General features: G+C 41.4%; 1 protein-coding gene and 1 long non-coding RNA gene across 3 annotated transcripts in view; one reads left to right on the top strand and one right to left on the bottom strand.

Moving 5' to 3' along the window:
* The window catches only part of PRR16 (proline rich 16), a 585,607-nt gene that overhangs the window by 12,060 nt on the left and 553,522 nt on the right, over nt 1-20,025 (bottom strand). The window lies entirely within an intron of this gene.
* On the top strand, nt 2,871-4,415 carry LOC143793823 (uncharacterized). Its single transcript, XR_013220279.1, has 3 exons — nt 2,871-3,007; nt 3,725-3,869; nt 3,972-4,415. It is a non-coding gene; the product is annotated as an uncharacterized LOC143793823 (long non-coding RNA).

Below are 20,025 nucleotides of genomic sequence, written 5' to 3'. Positions count from 1 at the left end.
CAAGTACATTAATTGAATGGACCAAATGTGTATGACTCATTTTCAAGAACTTCAGTACTTTTAGGCTGTGTGCACACATAGCGTTTTTATCGCGGTTTTCTCGCGGTTTTTCGCTATAAAAACGCTATAAAACCGCGAAAAAAACGCTAACATTAAGCATCCTATCAATTATAATGGAAACCGCAAATTATGTGCACATACTGAGTATTTTTCCGCAGCGGAAAAGATTCGCGGTAAAATACGCAGCATGTTCATTAATTTGCGGAATCGCGGCGATTCCGTGCTCATAGACTTGTATTGTACCGCTTGAATTCCGCAAATCTATAAAAAAAATGCGGAATTCAAGCAGATTTGCGGAGGTACACAGTGCGGCCTACCGGAAGTCACATAGCCATCCCATCATGCCAGGAGCATCCCATAATCCAGGAAGATAATATCCGTCTTCCTGGATGATGGCTGCCAGCATGGACTGGTATGACCGGATGGCGCTGGATGTGCCTTTTATGATTAGTGTGGTAAGTGTCTATGTGTGTGTTTTGTGTGTGTTCGTGTGTGTGGTGTATGTGTGTTGTCAGACATAGGCCGATGAGACTACTACTACTCCCATCGGCCTATGTCTATTCCCTATAGTAGCAGCAGGCTCAGCTCGATGGGAGCAGTATTTCCCATCGAACTGTTCCTGCGTGCAAAAAAACACTTTTTTTTATATCCACGATGCCCCTCCCCCTCCCCCTCCCCCTCCCTATAAAGTTTCATTGGTGGCCAGTGGCCCGTATTAACCCCCCCCACCCCACCCCTATAAACATTCATTGGTGGCCAGTGGCCTGTATTAACCCCCCCACCCCACCCCTATAAACATTCATTGGTGGCCAGTGGTTACCTGTGAAAATAAAATATACATACCTGTCCCCGCCGATCGCCACCTCAAATAAATAAAAAAATAAAAAACCCATACTCACCTATACGCCCAATTCCACGAATCCCTCGTCAGAAAAAATAGTAAAAAAACAAACCACAACATATACCTACCCTCCGCAGCATCCAAATAAACGAGTGTCCCACGATGATCTACAGTTTAGAGCAGCCACATAACATGCGGCTGCTCTAAACCGCGGCTGCCGATACAATGAACGGGATCGTAACGATCTCGTTCATTGTATACTGAGTTCTCCCGAAGGCAGCTCGTTCGGTGTTCACTGCGGCTGCGCGGACTCACCGGCTCACCGGAGCCAGAACAGTTACTTGCCGTCAAATAAAAACATTGTGAAAAACCTGTTGTGATCATTTAATTAAAATACTTTTTCCAGACTGTGTGGTTTTTTTTAACCCTTTACTAGTATTGGATTAATAATGGATAGGTGTCATAATTGACGCCTCTCCATTATTAATCTGGCTTAATGTCACCTTACAATAGCAAGGTGGCATTAACCCTTCATTACCCCATATCCCACCGCTACAGGGAGTGGGAAGAGAGTGGCCAAGTGCCAGAATAGGCGCATCTTCCAGATGTGCCTTTTCTGGGGTGGCTGGGGGCAGATGTTTTTAAGCCACGGGGGGGCCAATAACCATGGACCCTCTCCTGGCTATTAATATCTGCCCTCGGTCACTGGCTTTACTACTCTGGCGGAGAAAATTGCGCGGGAGCCCACGCCATTTTTTTCCCCCATTAACCCTTTAATTGCCTGTAGCTATTAAATTTTAAGGGTTAAAGGCAAATTAAGGGTTAAATGGCAGAAAAAAATGGCGTGGGCTCCCGCGCAATTTTCTCCGCCAGAGCGGTAAAGCCAGTGACCGAGGGTAGATATTAATAGCCAGGAGAGGGTCCATGGTTATTGGCCCCCCCGTGGCTTAAAAACATCTGCCCCCAGCCACCCCAGAAAAGGCACATCTGGAAGATGCGCCTATTCTGGCACTTGGCCACTCTCTTCCCACTCCCTGTAGCGGTGGGATATGGGGTAATGAAGGGTTAATGCCACCTTGCTATTGTAAGGTGACATTAAGCCTGGTTAATAATGGAGAGGCGTCAATAAGACGCCTATCCATTATTAATCCAATTTTAGCAAAGGGTTAAAAAATACACACACACATTATGTAAAATTATTTTAATGAAATAAAAACAAAGGTTGTTGTAATAATTTATTGAACCCTCAATCCATCTGAAGACCCTCGCCCTATGACAAAGAAAAATAATAAACCAACAATATCCTTACCCTCCGCAGATCTGTTACGTCCAACGATGTAAATCCATCTGAAGGGGATAAAATATTTTGCAGCCACGAGCTTTGCTAATGCAGTGATGCTCATGGCTGCAAAAACCACGGAGAGTGTAGGTAAAGTTGGTCAATGACCTATATTTACCTGCATTTGTGGTGAGTCGCCCTCTGCTGGCTGTTTCTAGATCGTGGGAACTTTGCCAAAAAAACTCACAGGCTCGAGTTCATAAGAGGGCGCCCTCTGCTGGTTGTCCTCATATGAACTCAAGCCTGGGAGCTTTCTAGGAAAGTTCCCACAATCTAGAAACATGCGCTAAATACGCTGACACACCCTGCCTACGGAGGAGATATGGACCAATATTTTGGGGAATTGTCACCGATACGGACCGTATTGTCTTATGCCGAGTGTGACGCCGGCATTTACTGCGTGTACACTGTTATGTACTGCGTGGCCTGTATTCACACATCGGGTATTCTACAAAATGTCGTGGACTGTGCTACATAGTATGTGGCTACTATATCCAGAAATACATATGTATAATAACTGCTGCGTTAGAATCGTGGCACCATGTAGTGTACAGATTTTTTTATATTTCTTATCAAAATAATAATTTTATCAAATGTAGTGACTGGTTATCTATCAAAATTGTAGGTAGAAAAACACCCTGCGGTCTGGGACCGTGCGAGTGAGGAGTACAAAGCCTCCGCTTCTAAACGTGATGCCTGGCCAGCCATCGTAACAGAAATTTATCCGCAGTGGCCTCAGCTACCAATAGCGGGTCAAAAACTTATTTGTAAGTATGTTAAATTTGTGTTATTCTTATTACGTATGTACTATATAATTGTCTATTTGTGTCACTTCCCTCTTTCTGTCTGTCCATCTGTCTGTCACGGATATTCATTGTTTGTGGCTTTTGTCTTTCATGTAATCCAAGTGGCTGTTTTGTTGTGGCAAAAAGCACACAAACATTGCCACAACCAATGTGCGACGGGCTCAGACTGGCATCAATATGGCCGCTCTTTCCTCACCGCAGTCAGTGCCCGTTCCATACTCCCCTCTAGTCATGCCTCACACAGGGTTAATGACATCGTTAACAAAGCGAGGTGTTACGCACTCTGGTTATGCACCTAACCCTGTTTGACAATGTTTTTACTATAGATTCTGCGTATGCAGCATCAATAGTACAAAGAAAAGTAAAAAATAATGGAAAAAACGTTATTCTCACCCTCCGACCTCCCGCCCTGTCCTTGACAGTGCAAGCGGCAAGTTCGATGCAGCAGTACCTGTCGTGTCAGCGGTCTCTGCAAAATCACTGCACAACCTGATCATAAATCCCCTCTGTCCAGTGCCACTTGGGATTGGTGAAACTTGTGGACATACGTGGCTGGGCAATATAGTACTTGTCCTGTGCAATATACTACGTGTTCAGGCATATTCTGTAGTAGACGATGCGTTAGAACTGGGCCACCATCTATTTCCTTACTAATTTTTTTCAATGGTTCAATTTCAGTGGAAGGTGTGAGAAAACGTTGGCGATCTGTGACCGACAGATTTATGAAGGCCCAGAAGGTAGAAAGTGGCAGCTCGCCATCAAAAAAGAAGGTGCCGTTTGCAGACCAGCTGCAATTCATTTTAACAAGCAGAAATTTGCGGCGGTAAGTTATATATATATATATATATATATATATAACTATTGGAATTTTCCACGTTTCACAGTACTCTTGTATTGACAAAGTCTTTTTTTATTCCTTGTACAGAACTGAAGGCAATGTAAGAGCCGAAACCCCACCGGTACAGGAAGACAACAGCCTGGAGCTGGGTGATGGAGAGGAGGACTATCCTATTTGCTCCTCACCGAATCCACCCTTGGCTAGGCAGTCATCCTCCATGCATGCTGCAGTTATGTCCCCCACCTGTACTGTGTCAACTTCGCCCTCTTCGGCGGATGCGGCGGTGTTGTCTTCCGCTGTTGTTGCTGCCTCTTCCGCTGCATCCAGCTCCTTTGTTGGGGGTTCAAGGCCCACTGGGTTGGGGTCTGGTTCTGCCCGTCCTGTGCCAATGGGTAGGGCAGCACCCAAGAAGGGGAAAAAAAATAATGGTTCGGCTAGTGCCATTGAAGCACTCACAAGTCGAACCCTAAATATAATAGACCATTCATCTCCACAAGATGACATGGATAAATTTGGATCTGTGGTAGCTAGCCGCCTTAGATCCATGACATGGGACAGGCAGAGCCTGTGCATGACAGCAGTTAATGCACTTCTAATGTGTGCTGCTGTCCCATCACCAATCCCCCCTCCACAAGATGTAGTTGTGGGAATTTTGAAAGCATTTACTATCCCAAGTGGGCCGCCACCACCACCACCAGCAGCTGCTACTCAACGGTTTTTCCATGCAGCACACAGGCCCGACGCTGCTGAAGCCTATAATTCAAGCCACTGTCCAACTCGTCAAAGTTCTGGGCATAATCTTTCCCAAAACACGAGTATTTTGTCGCAAGATATGTTTCCGGGGTATGGTTACGAGCCAGAGTACCAGCAATTTTGATTATTTAGTTCCTAAACCCCCCTGTCCTGTTGACAGGTTGTTCACAAATCAATTGTTGATGCACTTTTGTCCTGTTGACAGGTTTTGATAGCGTCCATTCTAGATGGACTGTTCTGGACAATGTTTGTCCTTGTGTTATAATACCTACGTCATTTTAAGACGTTTTGTTTTTATGTGTAGTACACAGTGTTATTTATGCATAAAAAATAAATTTGTATTTGCATAAATGTCTGTTAATTTCTTATTCTATAAAAAGTTTATTTCAATTTGCAGATTATGAACTGTGAGTAATGGGATAATAACTGTCAGTGACTAAAGAGTAAGTTGCAGACACAAGGTTTGATTTTTCAAACAAAATTCTTATTTATTAATTCCTAAAAATTTTTTTAAATGATAAAGAACAAAAGGACATTGAATGCATGGGGTTAGCCATCCAATCTGCTCAGCTGTACTGATGAAGAACACAAGGGCCTCGATTGCTTTTGGGTTAGCCATCCGATCTGCTCTTCTGTACAGGCTGACATCTTGATGGGGGTTAGGCGTCGGATCTTCTCTGCTGTTCAGGCTGCTCAACACCGGCACAGGAGTATTGCCAGTGCACGGCACCTTCAGGACTCATGAAGTAGTCAGTGAAGGTTTCTCGCACACGCACACCCGAGATGGATTGCCTGCCTTGACCCAAGTTGTCCACTGCAATTAATTCAGACGGCTGCGTCTCCTCAACTACCTCTGTGCTGTAGTCCCGAACGTAGTTGTGGAGAACACAGCATGCCTTGATCACAGTGTCAACGGTCTCCGTATCTAGCTGGATGGCAGTGTGAAAGATCCTCCACTGACTACACATGATCCCAAAGGTGCATTCCACATATTTTCGTGCACGGCTCAGCCGATAGTTGAAAATCCTCCGCCGGTCATCCAGTGTCCTTCGTGGGTATGGGCGCAGCAGGTTAGTTTTTAAGGGAAATGCCTCATCCGATACCATCACAAAGGGTACAGGATGTGTGGAACCGGGCAAAGGTCTTGGGGCTGGGAGCGTTCCGCCATCTCGAAGAATTTGAAGTCCAATCTGTGATGATTGCAGCACCCGAGAGTCCCCAGAACTGCCATAAGCACCAACGTCGATGGCAACAAACTTGTAATGGGCATCAGCCACCGCCATCAGGACAACAGAAAAATACTTCTTATAATTAAAGAAGCGTGATCCTGATTTTGGTGGCTTCAGCACTCTCACATGTTTGCCATCGACAGCACCTACGCAGTTGGGGAAATTGGCCACAGACTGAAAGCCTGCTGCTACCTGCAGCCAAGTCTCTTCGGTTGGGCAAGGCATCACGATGGGCTGCAACTTCTGCCAGATGACGGCACATGTGCACCTCACAATTTGAGAGATGGTGGATTTGCCAACCCTAAATTGGAGGTGCAGGGATGTGTAGCTCTCTCCTGTGGCCAAAAACCTGGAAAAAAATGTGAAAAAATTAGAATATTTTTAATAATTATGAAAATATGCATGACAACTTAAATAGTACGATTCAGGGGCACTAGATCTGTAAACATTGTGGCGCAGTGGCAGAAATATGGGGGCACTGGCAGCATTGGGACATAATTGCAGCATTATGGGGGCACTGGCAGCATTGTGGCGCACTGTCAGCATTATGGCGGCACTGTGGCAGCATTATAGGGGCACTGGCAGCATTATGGCGGCACTGTGGCAGCATTATAGGGGCACTAACAGCATTGTGGCGCAGTGGCTGCATTATGGAGGCACTGGCAGCATTGGGACGTAATAGCAGCATTATGGGGGCACTGTTGCAGCATTAACTATGGGGCCAATGTGTGGATTTTTTTTTTTTTTTTTTTAAAAAGGGCCTTACCGCAAGGTGATGAGCAGCCTTTCCTCAGCAGAGATTGATCTTCGCATACATGTGTCTTCGTAGCTGAGTTGTGGAGCCAGAATTATAAGAAGGCGATCAAATGCTTGAATCGTAAGCCGGCAAAACTGGATAAATTTTTCAGGAAAACTAAAGGTAAAAACAAAAAAAAAATCTCAAACCACAGATATATAACACAAAAGTTTATAACATCCAAAAAAAAAAAAAAAGGTGAACACAGAAGACAATATATCATTCCTACCTATATCTTACCTCCTTAAATCTTGGTAAAGGACATGGAAGTGTCCCTTTTCCTCCCGCTCATTAATAATGGGATGAACCCACATCCGTTTTGGACGTCTTCTATTCCTTCTCCGAGATTGCTCCTATGGGAGAATATAGTATTTATTATTTACACTGAATTGTGGCACGATTCTCACGCATCGGGTATTCTAGAATATGCATGTCCCAGTAGTATATGGACAATGATGATTCAAGAATTCGCGGCATACTGTGTCCGTTGCCGTTTGATCGAGGCAACCTTTATGACATCATCATCGCCATGGCAACCATTAGGACATCAACGTCGATGTGCCCATTGCTGATTGGCCTGGCGGCCTCAACCAATCACAGACGCGGTATTTCAAAGTCGGTACTGTGCCCGATGCTGGCGGCATCGAACAATCAGGGACGCGGGATTTCAAGGACAGACAGAAAGACAGACAGACAGACATACGGAAAAATAGACAATTATATATATATATATGGTACTGTACAACGCATAGACAATCGCTGCTAAGGCTACTTTCACTTTCATCAGTACTGTTCCGTCGCAATACACTGGCGGCAACATATCCATGGACGTTGTGAAATAACTGCACGACGTGGGCAGCAGATGCATTTTTTCTACACATCCGCTGCCCATTCTGCAGTCTGGGGGGGAGAGGGTGTTTTTTCTGCCGCACATGAGCAGTCAAAAATGGTGGATGCGATGCACCAAGAAAAACATATAGGTAAGGATTTTACGTGTCGACGGTCTGCCCAAAAAAGACACATACATCGCACAATGGATGCAACGTGCGGCAAAACGTCGAAAACCATTGCAAGTGTATGGGAAAATAAAATCCTGCAAGCACATATGCAGGATCCGTTTTATCCCAAAACGACAGATTGCGAGGGAGCGTTACGGAAGTGGGAAGTAGCCTATCCGCAGCAACAGAAACACTACAAATCCACAGCATAGTCCGCATAGTGTGCACATCTAATGACATTATATTACCTGCTCAGTATGGTGGTGCAGCAAAAGCAGTGCCGTCAGCAACAAAAGATGGTTTTGTTGTGGCGAAAGACGCCAATGGGGCTGAACGTGCGGCATGTTAGCAGCAAAAAAGCAAAATGGAGAAGAGGGGATGGAACAGGAAATGACCTATGAGAGTGTCTTTTTTTCCTATTTTTTTTAACCAACTTTATTTGTTATTAAAAACGCTTAAAAAACGCTTAAAAAACGCTAGAAAAAAACGCATAAAAAACGCACCAAAAACGCGTCAAAAACGCGTCGAAAACGCGTCGAAAACGCGTCGAAAACGCATGCGGTTTTCATGCGGATATCTGGCAGAAATGTCCGGATTTTCGCTGGAATTTTCTGCTTCAATTCCTGAACGTGTGCACATAGCCTTAGAGGCTTTACAAGGCAGTAGCGATATTTTTACATTTTTCCTTGGATGCATTTTACATAAGAACTTATGACATTGAAGATAATTATTTAGTGCCAACAGTATATATCACATTTATATTTGCAAGAAAAAGTAAGTGAGCCCTTTGGAATTACTTACATGTCTGCATTAACTGCCAATTGAATAGAATCTTTGTTCAAACACAATTTTAGACAAACACAATTTAAAATGATAATTCAAAAACAGTTGTACTGTTCATGTGTTTTATTGAGCACACTGGCTCCAAGTCATCAAGACTGGTTCACTAGACATGTTAAAGAAAACCTGTCAGCAGGATTTAGCAATATCAAGTAAGGGCATGACCATAATGGTATTATTACACTGATTAAATTGATACCTTTGTTGAAGGAATACGATCAGTGGTTCTTTTTTAATCATGGTTTTAAGTTTTCTTTTAATGACGTCTTCTGGGCATCGTCTGGTGGGATTGGGCCTTCTTCTGCTCCATACTCTCCACTTGCCACCTGTGTTTCTACAGGTCTAGTGACCTGCCTGCATTTTGAAGGTTTGCGCTGCCACCATCATTGGATGAGTGGCGAAGGAGCATTGTGAGATTCCAACGTCTGGTCTTCCATAAAATGGCATCGGAGTTGGCGCATGCACAGATCGATTAAAAAGAACCTCTGATCGGATTCCTTCAACAAAAGTATGAATTTAATCAGTGTAATAGCCCCAATATAACCACACCTTTACTTTAAAGTGCTAATCCTGCAGACAGGTTCTCTTTAATATTAGGAACATTATAAAAAAATGGAAACAACATTTTCCAAACATGTTGATTTATTGAGGATCAAGTAGGAGTGCCGTGCACAAAATTATACGTATTTGTCATGGTATCAATGAGTTTATAAATAGGAAATACCACTGGTGGGTGCCGTTCTTGCTGGTGAGCCCAGCTGCAGTAGAATATGGAAGGATTTGATCCTGCACTACTATCCAGGTAAAAAAATGTTATTGGAAAATCATTACCCCCTTTTTGACCTCGGACAGGATAGTACGTCCGAGGTCAGATCCCCTGCTTTGATGCGGGCTCTGGCTTTGAGCCCGCATCAAACCCGGGACATGTCAACTGTTTTGAACAGCTGACATGTGTCCGCAATACCGTCGGATGGAATTGCAATTCAACTGAAGCTATTAACTAGTTAAATGTCGCTGTCAAATGCTGACAGCGGCATTTAAATAACGATCATCGCTGACTGCCGTCAAGTGATCGATGTGTCGACATGTGTCGGCATGACAACCTCTATGGTTGTTGATGCCGGATTGCTATGAGCGCTACCCTGTGGTCGGCACTCATAGCAATGCAGTAATTCAGCTACATAGGAGCGGTCTGAGCTTTGCTCCTATGTAGCAGAGGCGATCGAGTTGTACCAGCTTCTAGCCTGCCATGGAGGCTATTGAAGCATGGCAAAAATAAAAAAAATGTTTTAAAAAATATGAAAAAAATTAAAAATATATAAAAGTTTAAATTACCCCCCTTTCACCCCATTCAAAATAAATCAATAAAAAAATCAAATGTACACATATTTGGTATCGCCGTGATCAGAATTGCCCAATCTATCAATAAAAAAAGGATTTACCTGATCGCTAATCGGTGCAGAGAGAAAACAATTTTAAACCCCAGAATTAAGTTTTTTTGGTCGCCGCGACATTGCACTAAAATGCAATAACAGGCGATCAAAAGAACGTATCTGCACCAAAATGGTATCATTCAAAACGCCAGCTTGGCACGCAAAAAATAAGCCCTTAACCGACCCCAGATCACGAAAAATGGAGACGCTACCAGTATCAGAAAATGGCACTTTTGTTTTAAGCAAAGTTTGGAATTTTTTTTCACCACTTAGATAAAAAATAAGTTAGACATGTTTGGTCTCTATGAACTCGTAATGACCTGGAGAATAAACATGGCAGTTTAGATTTAGCATTTAGTGAACCTAGCAAAAAAGCCAAACAATAAAACAAGTGTGGGATTGCACTTTTTTTTAGCAATTTCACCGCACATGGAATTTTTTTCCCGTTTTCTAGTACATGACATGCTAAAACCAATGATGTCGTTCAAAGGTACAGCTTGTCCCACAAAACATAAGCCCTCACACGGCCATATTGATGGAAAAATAAAAGTTATGGCTCTGGGAAGGAGGGGAGCGAAAAACGAAAGCACAAAAACGAAAATACCCCAGCTCATGAAAGGGCTAAAAACTGGTTAAAAGAAACATGACACATTTCTAGTTATAGGATGTTGCAACAAAAATGGACACTGGCATATGAAGGAGAGTAACCCATTCACAAATAAGTAGAGCAGACTACATTTGAATAGCAAAAGCTGTGTCAATCAAACTCAAAAGCACAAAAACACAAAACAGCAAAAATAACAGAAATAACATTAAAGAAAATATGATACAAAGGAAATAAACTTTTAGTAAATATAAAAAAATTCTTAAAATTCATCCCATTAGGGTATTTGGTGTTCAAACATAGAATCAAATATGCCTCCCTCAAAGTAAGCTGCTTCTGCCAATTGCCAACACGACTGGGTCATGTAACTCTTGCGATGTCAAAAAACGCAAAGTGTGTAAGATCCCCCTTATGAACTGAGACAAAATGCTTTGTTGCACCTGAATATGTGCTGCTTTATTTATAAAAACAAGAAAAAGAAGCGCACATAGAGTAATACCTTCAGGTATCGCAATCACCTGGACCCCCACAAAACAGACTCACCTGGTCTGGTTGTGATAAGTCACAACTCCCTTGGATAAGCACGTATGGTCGCAGCAGGCTCCCGGCAAACAGTATGGATCCACATGGAAAGAAATAGAACCGGAGGATAGAAGCCGCGCAGACCACAATAAAGGTAACAGAGTTACACACACACTCTGTATATTAGCCTACGCGTTTCGTGGCAAACAGGCCACTTCATCAGGGCATCAAGATTCATCAGTAAAACCAGGTATATATACCCACGAATACAATCAAAAAAACACAAAACATGTATAAACCCCACCCTCTTACGACATCACTTCTGGTGGGAACACCCACTTTAGATAAAAAATTTGTAAATACACCCATAATATTGGATACAAAACATTAAAATACATTGAAACACAATGATCGATCTTTAAAACCATATATATTCATCAATAAATAATAAAAAAAAAATAAAAAAAATGTAAACATTTCTGGTATCCAGATAAACCAGGATTAGAACTCATGCTGGAAGAAACCTAAAAACTATCCTCCAGAGATTAAACCTCCATCTTATACCACTAAACCACCAAGTGGTCTAAGGTGAGGGCAACTATTTATCTTGATTCACCAGTTTAACCCATTCAAAACACTTAAAATATCATATATTGACCCATAGCAAAAGAAACCAAGGGCCAATATGAGATAACTGACACTACATAGCGTGTCTGTAGTGTACTTCAATATCAACAGGATTAATTGGAACAAGAATCACATGAAATGAAAGAAGTAGGGGGGGAGGGTAAATTCCCATATACTCTATTTCAACGGTTCATTCAGGAATTGAACCCATTTGATCTAGAGGTCTACAAACACTGCAAAGAAATGAGCAGCACCCTAGACCAGTCAGCCACCTGGATTCATGGAAAATGGGGGCCACTATAGTCAATAGTCTCTCGCCACATCGTCACACGGAGGAACTTTAACCATCAAAAAAATCCATCACAGAGGAATGTCAATGTGATGAAAATTCATGATATTAGATATTGGTTTCTAGAAGAGGTCACTTACCTCATTCAATCCACCAGGGCTTAAAGTGCCCAACTTAAATATCCAATATGTTTCTTTTTTAGCCAGGATCTCCAATCTCCTAGGTGTATTCACAGGCACATGGTCAATGGGGGTAACAGATAATTTAACGTTACCATGATGAACTATGGTACAATGTCGCGATAATCCATGTTTAGAAAAACCTCTAAGGATATTAAACCTATGAGAGTTGACACGTTTGTGAAGAGGTTGAGAAGTCCTTCCTACGTACTGTTTACCACAGTTGCACTGAATTAAATAGATTACATAATCTGTCTGGCACGTCATTCTAGAATTGATATTAAAAGCCTTCCCTTTCTTTACAAACGACATGAAACTGTCAACATTGTTATTAATAGATCTACAACATTTACACCCACGTCTATTACATCGGTAAGACCCATTACGGCCAATCCATTCATTACCTACTAAAGTGCATCCAGAGGTGGAAATCTTTACTACACTGGGTGCCAAGACGTTTTTGATGGTGGGGGCCCTTTTAAATGTTACTGTTGGTTTCCTAGGAACCACCTTGTTGAGGATAGGATCATTTAAGATCACACTCCAATGTTTTTCTAATATATTCCGTATTTGTACATTTTGTGACGAAAAAGTAGTGATAAAATTTGTTTCAAAAAGGTTTTTCTTAGCGCCCTTATTTTTGTCAGGATGTATAAGCTCATTTTGGGAACAACCCTTAACAGAGTTATAAGCCTTTTTGACAAGCTTCACAGGATATTCTTTTTCTTGAAATCTCTCCCTCAAAATTTTACTTTGTTCCCTGAATACTGCATCAGAAGTACAGTTTTTTCTAATCCTATAATACTGGTTCCTTGGGATGTTTCTAAGCCATGGTCTGTGATGGTTACTATCATAATGAACATACCCATTGGCATCCACATTTTTAAAATGGTTTTTGGTCATAATCTCTCCAGCGTCATCAATATAGATATTCAAGTCTAAAAAGGTAACATTTTTACTTTCCACACAGGGAGTGAACTCTATACCCCAATGATTATCCCTTATAGCATCAAGGAAATCAAAAACCGTATTATCTGCATTATCGTAGATGATAAATATATCATCTATAAAACGTTTGTATAGGACCAGATTCTGTTTGTGTTTGCAATGGAGGACATACCAGGACTCAAAGGCAGCCATGAATAAGTTAGCATACGTAGGCGCTGCCTTCGAGCCCATGGCAGTCCCCCGTATCTGGTGATAAATGGTCTCCCCGAATGTGAAAAAGTTGTTCTCTAGAATAAAAGTCAAACTTTTCATCAAAAACTCTCTTTGGGCCATGGTCACATTAGATAGTCTATCAATATAAAGTTTGAAACATTGAAGGCCAATAGTGTGGTCAATATTAGAATATAAACCAGTCACGTCAATAGATATAAACAAAAAATCACCACCCCATGTGATTTTCTGCAATTCCTGTATTAAGTGGGTGGAGTCCCTGAGATAAGAACCCAAATTTCTGACAGACTCATTCATAAAGGAGTCCACAAATGCTGCTAGATTTGATGTTAAAGAATTGATCCCCGCTATAATGGGTCGTCCAGGTGGGTTAAACTCATCCTTGTGAACCTTAGGAAGATGGTAATATACTGCCATCTTTGGGTTTTTTACCCCAAGGAATTCTTTCTCACTCTTATTCAGAATTCCCATCTCATCGGCTGTTTTAACTAACTCTTTATATTTTGTTACCGCATTCTCATATTCAGCCCTATTAGAGATATTATAAGTCCCCTCATCTGACAAAATCCTATTGGCCTCTAAGATATAAGCATCTAAATCTTGTAATACCACTCCTCCACCCTTATCAGCAGATTTTATTACCAAATTTGCATCATTTTTGAGAGTCTTAATGCCCTCAATTTCAATTGTCGTCAGATTATTAATCGACCCTCGCTTAAAATTCAAGGACTCAAAGTCATTCAAAACCAAATCTATATATGTTTTTAGATGGTGGCCCTGATTATGGATGGGGTAGAATTTAGATTTGTCCTTAAGTTGACAATGTTTGATGTTATCACCATCCATCTCGACAGTCTCTTTTCTATCGTCTTTTATGCAAAAATGTCTTTTTAAAGTTAATTTCCGGATGAAATGTTGAAGGTCCATGAAAAGCTCCACATCTTTAGATTTATTATTTGGGCAAAAAGACAGTCCCCTGTTTAAAACCTTTATTTCACCTATGGTCAGTTTGTGTTTAGAAAGATTAAAAATATTACCTCTTCTTTCCAGTTTACATCCATTCTTATTCACAAAAACCTGCACTTGTTGCTCCATATTATTTAGATTGGTCTCGGTGTTATGTGCTTTTTTGTTCTTTTTCTTTCCCCGGGTTCCTCTTCTAAGTTTTTTCTTTTTTGTGATATCGGAAGAAAGTATTTCGTTATACTGTTGTTGTTTTCTACAACCCTTGGTAAAAAACAAACAGAGGAAGATCCAGACCTGGAATTATCCACAAATAATCTCTTCTTTGTTTTATTAACTTGTATCTCGTTCTCCTGAATATCTATTAAGTTAGAATTATTCTCTACTCTAGGGGGACTGCCATGGGCTCGAAGGCAGCGCCTACGTATGCTAACTTATTCATGGCTGCCTTTGAGTCCTGGTATGTCCTCCATTGCAAACACAAACAGAATCTGGTCCTATACAAACGTTTTATAGATGATATATTTATCATCTACGATAATGCAGATAATACGGTTTTTGATTTCCTTGATGCTATAAGGGATAATCATTGGGGTATAGAGTTCACTCCCTGTGTGGAAAGTAAAAATGTTACCTTTTTAGACTTGAATATCTATATTGATGACGCTGGAGAGATTATGACCAAAAACCATTTTAAAAATGTGGATGCCAATGGGTATGTTCATTATGATAGTAACCATCACAGACCATGGCTTAGAAACATCCCAAGGAACCAGTATTATAGGATTAGAAAAAACTGTACTTCTGATGCAGTATTCAGGGAACAAAGTAAAATTTTGAGGGAGAGATTTCAAGAAAAAGAATATCCTGTGAAGCTTGTCAAAAAGGCTTATAACTCTGTTAAGGGTTGTTCCCAAAATGAGCTTATACATCCTGACAAAAATAAGGGCGCTAAGAAAAACCTTTTTGAAACAAATTTTATCACTACTTTTTCGTCACAAAATGTACAAATACGGAATATATTAGAAAAACATTGGAGTGTGATCTTAAATGATCCTATCCTCAACAAGGTGGTTCCTAGGAAACCAACAGTAACATTTAAAAGGGCCCCCACCATCAAAAACGTCTTGGCACCCAGTGTAGTAAAGATTTCCACCTCTGGATGCACTTTAGTAGGTAATGAATGGATTGGCCGTAATGGGTCTTACCGATGTAATAGACGTGGGTGTAAATGTTGTAGATCTATTAATAACAATGTTGACAGTTTCATGTCGTTTGTAAAGAAAGGGAAGGCTTTTAATATCAATTCTAGAATGACGTGCCAGACAGATTATGTAATCTATTTAATTCAGTGCAACTGTGGTAAACAGTACGTAGGAAGGACTTCTCAACCTCTTCACAAACGTGTCAACTCTCATAGGTTTAATATCCTTAGAGCTTTTTCTAAACATGGATTATCGCGACATTGTACCATAGTTCATCATGGTAACGTTAAATTATCTGTTACCCCCATTGACCATGTGCCTGTGAATACACCTAGGAGATTGGAGATCCTGGCTAAAAAAGAAACATATTGGATATTTAAGTTGGGCACTTTAAGCCCTGGTGGATTGAATGAGGTAAGTGACCTCTTCTAGAAACCAATATCTAATATCATGAATTTTCATCACATTGACATTCCTCTGTGATGGATTTTTTTGATGGTTAAAGTTCCTCTGTGTGACGATGTGGCGAGAGACTATTGACTATAGTGGCCCCCATTTTCCATGAATCCAGGTGGCTGACTGGTCTAGGGTGCTGCTCATTTCTTTGCAGTGTTTGTAGACCTCTAGATCAAATGGGTTCAATTCCTGAATGAACTGTTGAAATAGAGTATATGGGAATTTACCCTCCCCCCTACTTCTTTCATTTCATGTGATTCTTGTTCCAATTAATCCTATTGATATTGAAGTACACTACAGACACGCTATGTAGTGTCAGTTATCTCATATTGGCCCTTGGTTTCTTTTGCTATGGGTCAATATATGATATTTTAAGTGTTTTGAATGGGTTAAACTGGTGAATCAAGATAAATAGTTGCCCTCACCTTAGACCACTTGGTGGTTTAGTGGTATAAGATGGAGGTTTAATCTCTGGAGGATAGTTTTTAGGTTTCTTCCAGCATGAGTTCTAATCCTGGTTTATCTGGATACCAGAAATGTTTACATTTTTTTTTTTTTTTTTTTTTATTATTTATTGATGAATATATATGGTTTTAAAGATCGATCATTGTGTTTCAATGTATTTTAATGTTTTGTATCCAATATTATGGGTGTATTTACAAATTTTTTATCTAAAGTGGGTGTTCCCACCAGAAGTGATGTCGTAAGAGGGTGGGGTTTATACATGTTTTGTGTTTTTTTGATTGTATTCGTGGGTATATATACCTGGTTTTACTGATGAATCTTGATGCCCTGATGAAGTGGCCTGTTTGCCACGAAACGCGTAGGCTAATAAACAGAGTGTGTGTGTAACTCTGTTACCTTTATTGTGGTCTGCGCGGCTTCTATCCTCCGGTTCTATTTCTTTCCATGTGGATCCATACTGCTTTATTTATATAATTGTCTTGTAATGTTTTCATTTCCTGTTCTGTCCAGATGTCACCGTATCCCAGAATTCCAAGCAAAGGAAATTCACCAACCACCATATTAGGAACACCCAAGTGATGGGTGTCTCAATATGGAAACTGCTGCTGGTACCAAACTATTGCGCGGTACTACCAGCAGAATACTGTTGCACCACACACACACACTCTATATGCTGTATGCACCACACACACTCACACACACACTTACACATTCACACTCATACACTCACATACACTCATGCTCACACACTCTCACTCTCACACACTCAGATTCACACACACACTCACACATTCTCACTCACACATTCACTCACACTCACACACTCTCACACCCACACTCACATTCACTCACTCACATTCACACCCACACACTCATGCTCACACACATTCACGCTCACTCACACTCACTCACACACACTCACACACTTATGCCTATAGCGTGGTACCACCAGTGGAACACTGTCATGAACACGCCTCTACTGGGATCAGCTGAATGATTCACTGACTGCTGCCACCTTTGTACAGGAGGAGTGCATGCACAGACTTAATGTGACTGCCGCTATCTGTCTGCACAAAGATGGCGACGATCTGATTTACTGCGCCTGCACGAATAACACACAGTTGCAGTGAATCATTTGGCTGATCTCGGCGGCAGATGGGCGACATGTCTACAGGCAGAAGAAGCCGGTCACATTAAAGGGGTTTTCCCATGAACGAAAGTTCATTTTAAAAATTGACTGTGTCTGACGGTGTACGAAGAATGCCAAATCTCCTGGGCAGGGGAGGAAGCAAAAGACAATACTGACATTAAAGCAGGGGATCACAGTGGATTAATTTTGTGAGGTAAAATATTTCACTGACTATTTTTAAAAAATATTTTACCTCACAAAATGTATCCTCTGCGATCTCCTGCTGCAATGTCAGTATTGTCTTTTGCTTCCTCTCCTGCCCAAGAGCTGTGGTATGTTCTGTACATAGTCAGACACAGGGGTGAGTGTGTCTGACCATGTACGGAGCATACCACATCTCCTGGGCAGGGAGGAAGCAAAAGACAATACTGACATTACACAGGGGATCACAGTGGATTCATTTTGTGAGGTAAAATATTTCACTGACTGTTTTTAAAAAATATTTTACCTCACAACGAGTGTTGAGCGATACCGTCCGATACTTGAAAGTATCGGTATCGGAAAGTATCGGCCGATACCGGCAAAGTATCGGATCTAATCCGATACCGATACCCGATACCAATACAAGTCAATGGGACTCAAGTATCGGACGGTATCCCTGATGGTTCCCAGGGTCTGAAGGAGAGGAAACTCTCCTTCAGGCCCTGGGATCCATATTAATGTGTAAAAGAAAGAATTAAAATAAAAAATATTGCTATACTCACCTCTCCGACGCAGCCTGGACCTCACCGAGGGAACCGGCAGCGTTGTTTGCTTAAAATTCGCGCGTTTACTTCCTTACGTGAAGTCCCGGCTTGTGATTGGTTGCGTGCCGCCCATGTGGCCGCGACGCGACCAATCACAGCAAGCCGTGACGTAATTTCAGGTCCTTCAGGATTTTAAAATTACGTTCTGGCTTATGATTGGTCGCGTCGCGGTCACATGGGCGACACGACCAATCACAAGCCGTGACGTCACGGAAGGCTGGACATGCGCGCATTTTAAAATGCACGCGTGTCCTGCCTCCCGTGACGTCCCGGCTTGTGATTGGTCACGTCGCCCATGTGGCCGCGACGCGACCAATCACAGCAAGGCGTGACGTAATTTTAGGTCCTTCAGGATTTTAAAATTACGTTCTGGCTTGTGATTGGTCGCATCGCGGTCACATGGGCGACGCGACCAATCACAAGCCATGACGTCACGGGAGGCTGGACACGCGCGCATTTTAAAATGCGCGCGTGTCCAGCCTCCCGTGACGTCACGGCTTGTTATTGGTCGCGTCGCGTCGCGACCAATCATAAGCCAGAACGTAATTTTAAAATCCTGAAGGACATTATCACAGGATGCCATTAGGCAACAACAGTGCTGCATGCCTGCCCCCATCGTGATATTACCACCCTCCAGATGCGATAGCACTGGGCCTCCATCTAGTTATTATTTATATTTGCAATATGCTCCGTGATCCATTTCTTCAGCTTACTTGTGGTACAAACTATATATCTTAACGTGCACATTTGACATCCTGATTCTATGAAATAAACAATTTAATTGGAATTTTAATTAATAAAGGAGGTGATATTATAATTGATGCTTTGTGAAATTCTAAAAGAATGTCTTTTGTTTAGTGCATACATACAATACAGTTGTCATACCATGACAGCATATTGCCTAGTAAGAGACCTCTTCTAGCAACACACCTACAGCCTCCATCAAAGATTTTGCATAGGTTATTATCCTAATTTATAACAGGTAAATAATTTAGAATAATTTTCTTTATATAACTGGCGGTCGAGAAAGTAATTGGAGAATGGATGTTGTTTCAAATCTTGAAATTGGGATCCCTGGATAATACATTGGATCTACAGTAGGTTATTTAGTAATGCCATTCAGTGCATGTTCGATCTTTAATCTTTTGTGACCTCTGTTTATTGGTCTATTGCTTACAATGACATCCTCCTTATGGAAAGCATCATTGGTGGAACAAATGCATCTTGTACAAGTAAACTCCCCATAAGTTAGGGAATGGATGGGGTGGTGTGGGTGGGAACTGGAGGAAAGTAGAAGAGTATTACCTTAAATATCTCTTCTGAAAAGGGTTGTCTCAACCTTGTGTCTGGATGAACTACCTCACAATAATACATCCAGGAAGAGTACTTTGCTGGATGAACTATTGACTGTAAACCGCAGATTGCAGTAATGTGAGTTTAGATATTATGCAAAATTTGAATAGTAGAGGTATTACCATTCCAAATGATTGTCCACATATCTGCCAAACTAGTATGGTATGGTGTCAAAAAACTGATTATTTTTGGAAAAAAAACAAAGCAATATATATTTTAAATTAGGTGAGTAGCTACTATTTGTCAAGGTGGCATTGTATGGCAATATGTGCTAACGAGTTTAGAATGGTGGAGTAACGGTTAATACCATCACAA

This window comes from Ranitomeya variabilis, chromosome 1 (assembly GCF_051348905.1).
Source record: "Ranitomeya variabilis isolate aRanVar5 chromosome 1, aRanVar5.hap1, whole genome shotgun sequence".
Lineage (NCBI taxonomy): Eukaryota > Metazoa > Chordata > Amphibia > Anura > Dendrobatidae > Ranitomeya > Ranitomeya variabilis.
The sequence above is the reverse complement of the archived record's forward strand: the minus strand, read 5'-3'. Positions and strand labels throughout refer to the sequence as shown.